The 14,548-nt window shown below is 46.0% G+C and overlaps 1 pseudogene; it reads right to left on the reverse strand.

Annotated features, from left to right (window-relative positions):
- Positions 1 to 211: 211 nt before the first annotated feature.
- On the reverse strand, positions 212 to 1,291 carry LOC130429748 (uncharacterized; annotated as a pseudogene).
- Positions 1,292 to 14,548: the final 13,257 nt, after the last annotated feature.

The following is a 14,548-nucleotide window of genomic DNA, read 5'->3' on the forward strand; positions in this document are numbered from 1 at the left end:
AAATTATCATTTACTTTTACATTTAGTCATTTAGCAGACGCATTTATCCAAAGCGACTTACAGATGGGGTAGGCAATGGAAGCAATTGGGACAGCATAAGTAAAACAAAAGCATAAGTGCAATCAAAAAAGAAGACTGGTCTCATTCATTCATTCATTCATTCATTTTTTTTTTTTTTTTGAAAATAGAGTCAGAACAGATCAGTCAGATGTTGACGGAAGAGATATGTTTTCAGGCGTTTCTTAAAGATGGCTACAGAATCTGCAGATCTTGTAGCAGCGGGCAGATCATTCCTCATAGGTGGAACAGATCCGGAGAAGGTGCGCGAGAGAGATTTTTTGCCTTTATGGGATGGCACCACAAGACGCTGTTCGTTTGCAGAGCGTAGGGATCTGGTGGGTACATATGTCTGGATTAGCGAGTGAAGATAAGGTGGTGCCGAACCAGTGGTGGTCTTGTAGGCCAGGAGCAGAGTCTTGAATTTGATGCGAGCGACTATAGGGAGCCAATGTAGCTTAATGAATAGAGGAGTGACGTGTGCTCTCTTCGATTCATTAACAATAACTCTTTCCGCAGCATTCTGGATCATCTGTAGAGGTTTGGTTGTGCAAGCTGGAAGTCCACCCAGTAGTGCATTGCAGTAGTCCAGTCTGGACAGGGGCAGTACTAGAACTTGCGTAGCATGCTCTGATAGGTAGGGTCTAATTTTCCTAATATTGTAGAGGATAAATCTACAGGACCGGGCGGTGCTGGCAACTTGATCTGTGAAGTTGAGCTGATTATCGATCACCACTCCCTGGTTTCTTGTCTTTCTGGAAGATGTGATGGTTGATGAGCCCAGCTGAATGGAGAGGTTGTGATGAGTCTTTGTATTGGCGGGGATTACAAGCAGTTCTGTTTTTGAAAGGTTCAACTGCAGGTGATGGCCATTCATCCAGAGCGAGATGTCGGCTAGGCAAGCTCAGATGCGTGCAGAAACAGTCGGATCGTCTGGGCGAAAAGACAGGTAGAGTTGTGTATCATCCGCATAGCAGTGACAGGAAAAGCCATGTTTCCGAATGACAGAGCCTAGGGATGTCATGTATACAGAGAATAGCAACGGACCAAGCACTGAGCCCTGAGGCACACCTGTGTCGAGATGTTGGGACTCAGACACCTCACCTCTCCACGATACTCTAAAGGACCTACCCGAGAGGTAAGACCTGAACCATTGTAGCACCATTCCAGAGACCCCCATCACCTAGAGGGTGGACAGGAGGATGTGATGGTTAACGGTGTCAAAGGCGGCAGATAGATCCAGTAGGATGAGAACAGATGAGTTAGAGGAAGCTCTTTCCAGTCTCAGGGCTTCAATGACAGAGAGCAGCGCAGTTTCAGTGGAATGACCGCTCTTGAAACCAGACTAGTTGCTGTCTAGGAGGTTGTTCTGGTTGAGGAAGGTTGAGAGCTGGTTACATACAGTACAACACGTTCTAGAGTTTTTGCAACGAAGGGGAGGAGGGATACCGGTCTGTAGTTTTCTAACAGTGCAGGATTAAGAGTAGGTTTTTTTAGTAGTGGGGTAATACGGGCCTCTTTAAAGAGTGCAGGAAATGTACCAGTGGTGAGGGACGAGTTGATAATGTGGTTCAGAGAGGGAACAACTGATGGAGAAATGGCCTGGAGGAGATGAGTGGGGATGGGATCTAGGGGGGAGGTAGTCGGGTGGTTAGAAGAAATGACCTTGGAAACGTCCTCTTCAGAAAGGAGAGAGAACGAGGGGAGGAAGCATGTGTCTGGGGATTGGGCTTGGTCAAGAGACTGTGCCGCAGAGAATTGATTGCTGATGGTGATCGTTTTCTTTACAAAGTACGACGCAAAATCGTCAGCTGTTAAGTCCGATGGAGGTGAGGGGGTAGGCGGGCAAAGAAGAGCAGAAGAGGTTTTAAAGAGAGTACGAGGGTCAGGCGAGGAGTTGATTTTAGCGTGGTAGTACTGGGTTTTCGCAGAGGAGACATCCGCAGAGAAGGAAGAGAGAATAGACTGATAGAGAGAGAGGTCGGTAGGTTCTTTAGATTTGCGCCACTTTCTCTCAGCAGACCTGAACGTGGTGCTCATGGAGAACATCAGAAAACCAGGGGGCAGAAGGAGATGCACAAGATGGCCTAGATCTAAGAGGGCAGAAGATGTCTAAGCAGGAGGTTAGTGTGGAGCAAAGGGTGTGGGTGGTGGTGTTAGCATCGAGGAGAGAGACCTGTTGAGGGGGTGGGAGAGTAGCAGAGACTGCAGAGGATAAGCGGGAGGGAGAGAGTGATCGTAGGTTGCGTCAGAATGTGACCAGTGGGGAAGCATGTGTAGTGTCTGGAGAAGTGAAGTCGAGATCAAGAGTGATGAGGAAATGATCCGACGTGTGCAGCGGGGTGACCTGGGAGTGATGGGGTAAGCAATAGCATGTGTAGATAAGATGAAGTTGATTACCAGATTAATGGGTTGCTGAAGTGGGGACTCGCTTGAGGTCAAACGACGCAGTCAGGTTGTTGAAGTCAGTGGCCTGTGGTTCTTCCAGGTGGATGTTGAAGTCTCTAAGTACCACCAGAGGAGTAGCATCCTTGGGGAAAGATGACAGAAGTGCATACAAATCCTACAAGAAAAGTCCAAGGTGCCCTGGGGAACGATAGATAACTACAACATGCGTTTTAACAGGGTGAATGACAGTGACAGCATGAAACTCAAAGGCGGTGTTGTTGCAAGAGGGTCCCAGCTGTTTGAATTTCCAGTCAGTAGACATTTACATTTAGTCATTTAGCAGACGCTTTTATCCAAAGCGACTTACAAGTGGGGTAGGTAATGGAAGCAATTGGGACAGCATAAGTACAACAAAAGCATAAGTGCAATCAAAAAGAAGACTGGTCTCATATAGCCTAACACAGTATACAGAATCCTTCCTTCATACGTTTTTTTTTTTTTAGAGAAGAGAAGAAAAGAATAGAGAAGAAAATAGAGTCAGGACAGATCAGTCAGATGTTGGCGGAAGAGATGTGTTTTCAGTCGTTTCCCTAAAGATGGCTACAGAATCTGCAGATCTTGTAGCAGCGGGCAGATCATTCCACATAGGTGGAACAGATCCGGAAAAGGTGCGCGAGAGAGATTTTTTACCTTTATGGGATGGTACCACAAGACGCCGTTCCTAATTCCTTAGGAATAAGTAGTCCGGTTCCTCCACCCCTCCCTGATATGCGTGGGCTGTGGGAGAAAGTGTAGTTATTGGAGAATGCAACCGGTGTGGCAGTGTCCTCCGGTTTGATCCAGGTTTCGGTAAGTGCTAAAAGCGAAAGACCAGAATATTTGGCAATTGCTGTGATGAAATCTGCCTTGTTTACAGCAGATAAACCAATAGGAAAGGTAATGGAGGTAGTTTGGGATGCTGAAATAGTGCGCAGATTGTTAGCATTACCTATGTGTGGACTTCTGCGTGTTACCGGTGATTTACGAGTTGTAATGACAGTGTGGATTTGAAAACACATAGTAAAAAATGAAGGAATGTACAAGACAAATAAAGAAAAGAGAATAAAGAGAATAAATAAGTTGCAATAGTATAAGTGCAAAACAGCAATACTCAAGTGCTTTGTCTGTGTCGTTGCTCGGTGGAGTCGCACAGGTAGAGTTGATGGTCTTTATCGATTCGATCATCAATAATGGAATGAATTAGAATTAAGTATGTTTTTTTTTATCTTTCAACTGAAGTCACAAAAAACATCCATAGCATGGGCTATAAAATATGACTGCTAAAAAGCTTTCCAGTGACACTTGTTATAAAAGCAATAAAAGCGATTTCTCTCTTCACGAATCAACTGTTTCTAGTTTTTTACTGACATGTCTTTAAGTGTTGAGCACTAGTGCTTCTTTGAGCCTACATTCAGTACGAGTAAAATACTCAAGTACTATTAATATCAGATACTTTTACTGAAGTCGTTTTGGAATTGGTGACTTGTATCTTGTAATGGAGTAATTTTAGCTGCAAGGTATCTGTACTTTTATTTAAGTATGGTTTTCAGGTACTCTTCACACCTCTTCCCCAGGTTCGGTCCTGGAGGGCCGGTGTTTGAGGCAGTTGGAGCTAAACTCTGCAGGACACCGGCCCTTCACGTCCAGGAACAAGTTTGGGGACCCCTGCTTTAGACTATAAAAACACACTTACTCTAATGCTTTGAAAGACAGATTAAACTAGAAAATCAGTTCTAAAAAAACTAGAAATTCTGTCAAATAGGGCACAATATACTGTATTATTATGAAGCGATTTTCTGTATTCATTATCATAGTTGTTTTACCTGTATTTTACATTTTGCAATAAAATGCATTTTAACATAAAAAATTGTGTTTTTCTGTGTTTACTTTAACTCTCCTAATATCTCATGTTGCTCAAGCTCTTTCCACCATTTAACCAATCACTGCCAAGCAATGTCAAGATCTTCCAATCACATGTGGACAATATTTGTATATCTGCTCTCTGCCCTCAGGAGAAGTTTTGTCTTGGGATGGGAATAAGACGTTCTTTGCCCTTTCTGGTAGAAAGTGACTGGGTAGAGATACAATGACAGTGAGTAATTCTCTTTTTGAGGGCAAAAAGATTGTCAAGGTTGGTCAGAAGACGAGGAATCAATAGCGGTAAATAATAGTTTATTGAGGTAGAAAACAAAAATAGACAGGTGGAATGGTGGTAGCCAGAGAAGCTTGTGGCAGTTCCGCTGGGTGGGTTGACTGCGAGGCCAACTGGGAAAGATCCCAGTGTACGGCAACGTCAACTTCGTTGGAACAGAGTAGCCAGGTGGAATGGTGGCAGCCAGAGAAGCTTGTGGAGGTTCCGCTTGGGTGGGTTGACTGCGAGGCCAACTGGGAAAGATCCCAGTGTACGGCAACGTCAACTTCGTTGGAACAGAGTAGCCAGGTGGAATGGTGGCAGCCAGAGAAGCTTGTGGAGGTTCCGCTTGGGTGGGTTGACCGCGAGGCCAACTGGAAAGGATCCCAGTGTACGGCAACGTCAACTTCGTTGGAGGAAGCTTGGAACCCGTCTGCATATGGCGTGAGTATTCCCCTGGGTAAGCTTGGAAGGTAGTTCCTCCTCGGAAGGCTGGTCGATGATGGTGAGAGATTATAAATGTCTAGAGGGAAACGAAGGAGATCCCAGGACCCACACAAAACAGGACAGTCAATATCAACACGAGACTAATAACAGATTAGAGATGTATAACAGAATAATCCACTGGACAAGACTGGGGAGGATATGAGCCGGACGGAACTGTGACCTAAGTCAACGATAGCACAAGGGATAAGGGGAATAGACGGTGTATATAAAGGGGTAGGTGAGATAGAAACCAGGTGTGGGTAGTGAGGAAAATTGCGATCTAATGAGAGGGGCAGGTGGCAACAATGACATGCAGACAGTGAACACGTGGTAACAAAACACGAATTCCACATGTTCAACACTCACACACAAAACAACAACAAACATGGTGGAGATCAACCCCGGAACCCAACAGTACCCCTCCCCCCAGCAGCGCCCCCAGGCGTTCTAGGAGGAGGCTCACCTCGGCTCCGATGGAGATCCACGATCAACGAGCGGTCCAAGATGTCCCGGGACGGAACCCAACTCCTCTCCTCTGCGCCATAGCCCTCCCAGTCCACTAGATATTGAAACTCCCTACCCCGTCGTCTGACGTCCAGGAGTCTACGGACAGTGTACGCAGGCTCTCCGTCCACCAGACGTGGGGCTGGAGGGGTGGGTCGGTTGCTAGCAGGGTTTAGGGGAGAGCGGAGCACAGGTTTAACTCGGGATACATGAAAAACCGGGTGAACCCGACCAAGCGAGGGGGGAAGTTTAAGCTTGACAGCCACCGGATTAACCACCTTGGTGATACGGAAAGGCCCAATGAACCTGGGTGCCAGCTTGCGGGATGGCGCCCGGAGGGGTAGGTCCTTGGTGGCTAGCCAAACCTGTTGACCACACACATAGGTAGGAGGAGAGGACCGGTGGCGATCAGCTGCTGTCTTGGTACGTCTAGAGGTTCGGGTCAAGGCCTCTCTGGCTCTCCGCCACGTGCGACGGCAGCGTTGAACGAAGGCCAGAGCCGACGGTACCGCAGCTTCAGGTTCCTGAGCAGGGAAAAGAGGAGGGTTATAACCAATGGAGCATTCAAAAGGAGACAAACCTGAAGCAGCCGATGGAAGGGAGTTATGGGCATACTCTGCCCAGGAAAGTTGTTGGCACCAGGTAGACGGATTGGCGGATGTCAGACAGCGGAGAATTCTTCCGAGATCCTGGTTGGCCCGTTCGCATTGCCCATTGGTCTGAGGGTGGAAGCCAGAGGACAGACTCGCCGATGACCCGATCTGTCTGCAAAATTCCTTCCAGAACCGAGAGTTAAACTGCGGACCCCTATCAGAGACCACATCAACTGGCAAACCATGAAGTCGGAAGACGTGATCAATGAGCAGTTGAGCTGTCTCTCGGGCTGTGGGGAGCTTGGGAATGGGAATAAAATGAACCGACTTGGAGAAACGATCCACCACCGTGAGGACCACGGTGTTGCCGCCCGACGGCGGAAGCCCGGTGACAAAGTCTATAGCGATGTGTGACCATGGGCGGGAGGGGATGGGAAGTGGTTGGAGCAGACCAGCAACAGGGCAATTACTGGACTTGGATTGGTTGCAAGTCGGACAGGCCAACACGAACTGTCTGACATCAGTGATCCATGATGGCCACCAAAAACGTTGGCGAATGGAAGCCTTCGTTCTCCGAATACCTGGATGGCAGACCAACTTGGACGAGTGGCACCACTGAAGGACGTCAGAACGCAGCGCCTCCGGAACGAACAGCCGACCCACTGGACACCCTCCTGGCAATTGCACCCCTCGGCCGGCCTCCTTTACCCGTCGTTCGACTCCCCACACAACAGCCCCGACCACCATCCCAGAAGGGAGAATGGCATCGGCCGAAGGCTTCTCGGTTGGGGCCTCGAACAGGCGGGAAAGGGCATCGGGTTTTATGTTTTTAGACCCGGGCCGGAACGAAAGGGTGAAATTGAAACGGCCAAAGAAAAGTGACCAGCGGGCCTGACGAGAACTCAACCTCCTGGCCGAACGGATATACTCCAGATTCTTATGATCCGTCCATACCAGGAAGGGCTGCGCTGCTCCCTCCAACCAATGACGCCACTCGTCCAATGCTAGCTTGACCGCCAACAACTCTCTATTACCGATGTCGTAATTCCGTTCCGCTGGACTAAGGCGATGGGAGAAATAGGCAAAAGGATGAACCTTCCCATCGTGCGCCGACCGCTGAGACAGTATAGCGCCTACTCCGACGTCTGAGGCGTCGACCTCAACAACAAACTGACGTTCACGATCTGGAATAGATAAGACAGGAGCAGAGATAAACCGGAACTTTAATTCATCAAAGGCAACCTGAGCCTTCTGATTCCACCTGAATGCTAGTTTGGTGGAAGTTAACGCTGTAAGGGGTGCAACGACCTGACCAAAATTCCTGATGAAACGCCGATAAAAGTTGGCGAAGCCCAGGAACCGCTGCAGATCCTTACGGGAGTCGGGTATCGGCCACGCGGCGACTGCCTCAATCTTGGCAGAATCGGCCTGAATGCCATCAGTAGATATGACATGTCCAAGGAACGTCACGGACTCGGCATGGAACTCGCACTTCTCTGCTTTGACAAACAGCCGATTCTCTAATAAACGCTGAAGAACCCGTCTAACGTGTCGGGTGTGTTCCTGGCGAGATGGGGAAAAAATCTAAATATCATCCAGGTACACAAAGACAAACTGATTGATCATGTCACCCAAAACGTTATTGACCAGGCCCTGGAAGACGGCTGGAGCATTGGTGAGTCCGAAAGGAAGCACCAGATACTCATAATGTCCCGTGGGTGTATTAAAGGCCATCTTCCACTCATCTCCCTCTCGAGGCTCCCTGCAATAATTCAAAAGCCGAAGACATAAGTGGTAAGGGGTACCTATTCTTAACTGTGATGTCATTCAAACCTCTGTAATCAATGCAGGGTCGCAGGGAGCCATACTTCTTTTCAACAAAGAAGAAGCCTGCGCCAGCAGGTGAGGAGGAGTGACGAATGAGTCCAGACTGCAGAGAATCACGAATGTACTTGTCCATGGCCCCCCTCTCAGGGCCAGATAGGGAAAATATACGTCCCCTAGGAGGAGAAGTGCCGGGCAGGAGGTCAATGGCGCAGTCGTAGGGGCGATGAGGCGGGAGAGAGGTCGCCCGAGACTTGCTGAAGACCATCCCGAGGTCATGGTACTCCGACGGAACCAGGGCCAGGTTGAGGGGTTCGACCTGAGGGGAACAAGTAACAGACACAGGGGACAAGGCAGAACCAAGACAAGATACATGACAAGAGGAACACCAGGAGAGGATAGTGTTATTAACCCAATCAACGTGAGGACTGTGCTGTAACAACCACGGATGCCCGAGGACAATAATGTTATTGGGGGACTCGAGTATGTACAGCACGATGATTCCCAGAAATAAAAAGACTTACGCTAGGGGTGCAATGTGTGACAGTAAGGAGATGAGCACCACCGAGCGACCAACCAGACACCGGATTAGAGAGGGGAACCGATGGAATCTGCCACCTCTGAGCCGTGGCGGCATCAATAAAGTTTCCCTCGGCTCCTGAATCCAGTAAGGCCAAACCAGAATGCGTGACCCCCTGGAACTCCAGCTTGAATGTCAGCCGAGTACGTGATGATCCTACGGGAGGAACGAGAATACTACCCACCAGTACCCCCCGATCTACTGGTGGGCGTTGGCTTTTACTGGGCACCTGGTGGCAAAGTGTCCCGTTTTCCCGCAGTAGAGGCAGAGACCTAGTGACAGCCGTTGCTGTTTCTCCGTAGCCGTGAGGCGGAGTCTCCCCAGTTGCATGGGTTCGGTGCCATGTGAATCAGAATCCATGTTAGGGAGGGTGGGGGGAATGGCTGGTTCCGTGCGGCGCCATGGACCGGCCATCAACCGTCGCTTTCTACGAGTCTCTAATCGGGTTTCGACCCGCAAGGTAAGGGCGATGAGGTCCTCCAGATTCTCCGGAACATCCATTACTGCCAATTCGTCCGCGAGGTTGTCGTTGAGACCTTCTAGGAACCGGGCTCTAAGGGCAGAGGCGTTCCATGTGCAGGCTGCACTGAGCGTCTTGAACTGGATAGCATAGTCCGTAATGCACGCGCGATCCTGTCTGAGACGAGACAGTTTGTTGGCTGCTTCATCGCCACGAACCGAACGGTCGAACAACCTCTCCATCTCCTTCCGGAACTCCTCAAAGGATAGGCAGCACGGAGACTGGGCATCCCATACTGACAATCCCCATTCCCGAGCTCGACCGGCCAGAAGAGTGAGGACGAAGCTCACCTTGGAAACTTCCGAAGCGTAGCGGCGAGGTTGGAGATTGAAGACCAGGGCACATTGTGACAAAAAAGCCCGACAAGAATTAGGATCCCCTTCATAGACCGGAGGCTTGTTGACTTGTGGTTCGGGGATATGGCCGGCGCCTGCTTGGAGTTGCGCCGTCTCCACCTGTACAGTCTGTAAAACGGTCGCCAACTGAGAAATCTGAGCATTAATAGACTGTACCTCCTGTGCTGTGGAGTTCATCCGGGAAACTTGTTGTCCAAGTAGAACTCCCTGCTGTGATATAGCAGCCCGGAGAGATTCGGCACCCGCTGATTCCATCTTGGTGCTATCGTTCTGTCAAGGTTGGTCAGAAGACGAGGAATCAATAGCGGTAAATAATAGTTTATTGAGGTAGAAAACAAAAATAGACAGGTGGAATGGTGGTAGCCAGAGAAGCTTGTGGCAGTTCCGCTGGGTGGGTTGACTGCGAGGCCAACTGGGAAAGATCCCAGTGTACGGCAACGTCAACTTCGTTGGAACAGAGTAGCCAGGTGGAATGGTGGCAGCCAGAGAAGCTTGTGGAGGTTCCGCTTGGGTGGGTTGACTGCGAGGCCAACTGGGAAAGATCCCAGTGTACGGCAACGTCAACTTCGTTGGAACAGAGTAGCCAGGTGGAATGGTGGCAGCCAGAGAAGCTTGTGGAGGTTCCGCTTGGGTGGGTCGACTGCGAGGCCAACTGGGAAAGATCCCAGTGTACGGCAACGTCAACTTCGTTGGAACAGAGTAGCCAGGTGGAATGGTGGCAGCCAGAGAAGCTTGTGGAGGTTCCGCTTGGGTGGGTTGACCGCGAGGCCAACTGGAAAGGATCCCAGTGTACGGCAACGTCAACTTCGTTGGAGGAAGCGTGGAACCCGTCTGCATATGGCGTGAGTATTCCCCTGGGTAAGCTTGGAAGGTAGTAGGTAGTTCCTCCTCGGAAGGCTGGTCGATGATGGTGAGAGATTATAAATGTCTAGAGGGAAACGAAGGAGATCCCAGGACCCACACAAAACAGGACAGTCAATATCAACACGAGACTAATAACAGATTAGAGAGGTATAACAGAATAATCCACTGGACAAGACTGGGGAGGATATGAGCCGGACGGAACTGTGACCTAAGTCAACGATAGCACAAGGGATAAGGCGAATAGACGGTGTATATAAAGGGGTAGGTGAGATAGAAACCAGGTGTGGGTAGTGAGGAAAATTGCGATCTAATGAGAGGGGCAGGTGGCAACAATGACATGCAGACAGTGAACACGTGGTAACAAAACACGAATTCCACATGTTCAACACTCACACACAAAACAACAACAAACATGGTGGAGATCAACCCCGGAACCCAACAAAGATAGATAACCTATATAACTAATTTTCAGGAAAGATCCACATTCAGTCACTTACAGTATTGTTCCAGTCAGGGGTACGTCAAGCTGTGTTGAAAGGGATTTAGGATTTGTATTTAGGATTCTATCCACAACCTGGTTTTGATTTTTGAAACAATTGTCGAATGTGCAGTCATCTTTATTTAATACTCAACTCTCAACTCAACTTTATCTACATAGCGCTTTAAAAAAATTATTTTGTTACAAAGCAGCTGTAAATGAGACATATTGACTATAAGCAAAACAACTAAAGTTAATATACCTGGAAAAACAAGAAAAAGGTGAAAACACAGAAGACAGACATACCCACAAACAAATGCTCCACACACACATACTTACACATATCGCCATAGATACACACGGACGGACACACACACAAGCATTCGCGCACACACACACACACACACACACACACACACACACACACACACAGACAGACACTCACCGTGGAAGCACACAATTAAGATAAAGGAGAGAGAAACACAGGTCAAATATTAAACGGACTATCCATTTGTATATGCAATATTAATTATGTAAAACTTCGGTATTCTAAAGCAGCCCCCCCGGCCAGCCAAATAGTGAAAAACAGTAAAACAAATGGTGGCGGGGAACCCAAAACACCAGTCGAGAAATAAACCTTAGGAGAAACCAGGCCAGTTCCCTTCTGGCAAAAGCTGCTGCCTCTGCACAAGCTTGACAGTGCTTACAAAACAAGGCTAAATAAAAAACAAATCATACTAATATGGTAAATTATAGATTTAAGATTATCATTAATAATCTAATAGCATTTGAAAATAATACATTAATAACTGCATTAAGATATTGATGTGAAAAGATAAACTACACAAAATTAGAAACATGAGAAACATAAAATCTTAGTCTTTTGTAATTTACTGCCTTTGTTTTAAATATTCTTTCACATGAGCATTATTCCTGATATGTTTTCTCTACGGCCTTCCCTGGTGGTTCTTTTGTGCAACATATTCTGCAAACCGATCCAAAGTAAAACAAATAAGTCCAGTAAACAGATAAGGGTTTACATCTTAAGTCAGGGAACAAACAAATAGATTTAGTTACCACATAAAATAAATAAAAAACCTTAATCCAAATTATTATGTCAAACCAGCAGAAATGGTGTTTTGTAAGTGGGGCAATAAAACAACACACATTACAGCAACATTTATTTTAAAAGCAAAGATTAAAGACTTTATCTTTGCTACTGAAGTGAATTATGATATACAAATATGATAAGGTGAAACATATTGTTAATAATAGGGCACAATGTAAACCAGAATATTAACATTACTCCACATCCTCCTTACAGTTTCTTACAGCGGTAAAAATGTTACAATATATAATACATTTAATGCAATGTTGTTCTTTCACTATATAGTCCCAGGAATTGTAACAGAACATGCTGCGCAACAAATTTAGCTAGACATAAACATAGTCAATCACTTATTCTTGAAAGCGGAGTGATTACAAAAGTAATATAATTAATAATAAATATGTTTTAGCAAATTAAAATAATGTTTACGAAGCCACCCACAGTCTTACAGTTTGGGAATCTGGGGAAAGTCCATTAAAGGATGGAGCACCATCCTGCTGCAGAGTTTGGCCTCTTTTATGGTTGGTAATATAAGAGGTAGCTAAGATTTCTTTATTTTAGACTATTGATGTTGCCTTCCACCCTGCAGATCTGTCGCACACCCCCATACTGGATGTAACCCCAGACCATGATTTTTCCGCCTCCAAACTTCACTGTTTTCTGGGTGACTCTCGGATCCATGCGGGCTCCAGTAGGTATACTGCAATATTTGCGGCGACTGTGGTGTAATTTAACAGAAGATTCATCTGAAAAATCCACCTTTTGCCACTTTTCCAGCGTCCATCCTTTTAGCAGGCTGTGGGCCTTGGCAAATGCCACACGGTTTTTCAATTGTCTTTTGTTTAGTGCTGGCTTCTGGGCACTGATTCGACCATGGAGGCCATTTCGAGACAGAATCCGACAAACTGTTCTGGTTGACACAGGGACTTCTGGTGACCTGGTCTTGTGGAGCTCTGCTGCAGTGGAAAATGGTATGGCCTTGGATTTTCGAGCCAACAAATGGTCCTCTCGAGCAGTTGTCTTGCGGGGTCTGCCTGACCTGGGCTTGTCAAGTCTCTTCAAATCTTTTTATCCTCTGTACTTGACGCTGAGACACATTGAAGGTGTCTGCCACATCAGTGGATCTGGTCTTCAGCCTCTTGATAATCGAACCTTTAGTCTCAGGGTGAATCTTAGGCATGTTTGCTGAGGTCTAGTTGCAGTTGATGTGAAGGTCTAGTGTACTGGGGTTCTATTTATACACACCTGAGACCTAATTGATCCATTATTAGTTACAGGTGAAGCTCATATGACAAGGCGACAACACTTATGTCTTTGCAAAAATTGACTCAATGGCCTTTACCAAGCTGTGAATATTACAATACTTTTTGACAGTTTCGTTTTGCACTGAAACATTATTACAAAAGATGTTGGGATTAAAATGAGCCATTTCTTGTAAAAAAATCTTGATTAGAAATATATTTCAGCGGCACCTCAGGTCAATATGTACACAAGCGACAAGACTTTTGTCAGGGAGTGTATACTTGTATATAAACCAAAAGACCCAGTATGTTTTCTATAGGGTATTATTTTGCTAAACTGTTTTGGAGTTGATAATGTTTTACTGTATAGCTCTCATCATAAAGTATAAGTGCAATGTTCAGAATCTGTTACAACAACTAAAACCAGTCCAACAACATTGGGAAAGTCCTGAAATAGCTTAGGAAAAAATAAGTTATTTTTATAAGTTATAAATTATGTGAATAGCACTTGCATTAATTGCTTAAAGTTAGAGATTCCATTTGTTTTAGTTATCTAAATGGATTGTAATATAGGATGCATACACTGCTCTAATGAGACCTGCATATGCTTTTTTAAGTACAGAATCATCACAATCACAACAACAAAAAGTTGTGAAAACAGAAACAACAACAGATACTGTAATAAGCTCCAGTGGGTTTCACCTTTGGAGCTTGGAATGTTAAATTTATTTTCCTTGATGATAAGATGTCTCGCAGTCATTTAATGTAAGTCTATACGGGGAATGTTTAACTGTTTATAGAGTGCTCGCTAACAACAACCTTTCTTGGCCTTTTAATGTATCACCGTACAGAAGCAGAAGTTTAGCTGTGTGAATAAATCAGACACAGCAACAGTCACATGCAAAAAATCATAACATGTAGTAGGCCTACAGAGCTTCAAATCCCTAAGTTTATAACATCAACAAAATAATAATATGTAACATAAAGTATTAAAATTACATTTTTAGACTTGAATATTTACTTGTGTTTAAATACCGTATAATCCCTATTCTCTATTAATCCGTTCCAGCACTTTGTCAACCTTGTTTTGACGAATGGTTCATATCATCCTTAATGTGTAAGACGACTCCAATCATGAAATCATATTTGTGTAACATGAAATCGCTCCGACTGGGAGAAATCAGTCCCATCTGTTGTATTCAGTTCCGGAATTGATTGTTTATTACAGTTTAGAAATAATCTGTCAAATCCATCCATCTGTTAAGAAAATAAAACTATATTTATAAATACAGCACTGCTCTAGGTATATTTCAGTAGCTGGATATAGAAGACGTCCATAGAGCCCATGCTGAAACGCGATGCCCTTGATTTGTAACGTT

Source organism: Triplophysa dalaica, chromosome 10 (assembly GCF_015846415.1).
Source record: "Triplophysa dalaica isolate WHDGS20190420 chromosome 10, ASM1584641v1, whole genome shotgun sequence".
NCBI classification, from domain to species: domain Eukaryota; kingdom Metazoa; phylum Chordata; class Actinopteri; order Cypriniformes; family Nemacheilidae; genus Triplophysa; species Triplophysa dalaica.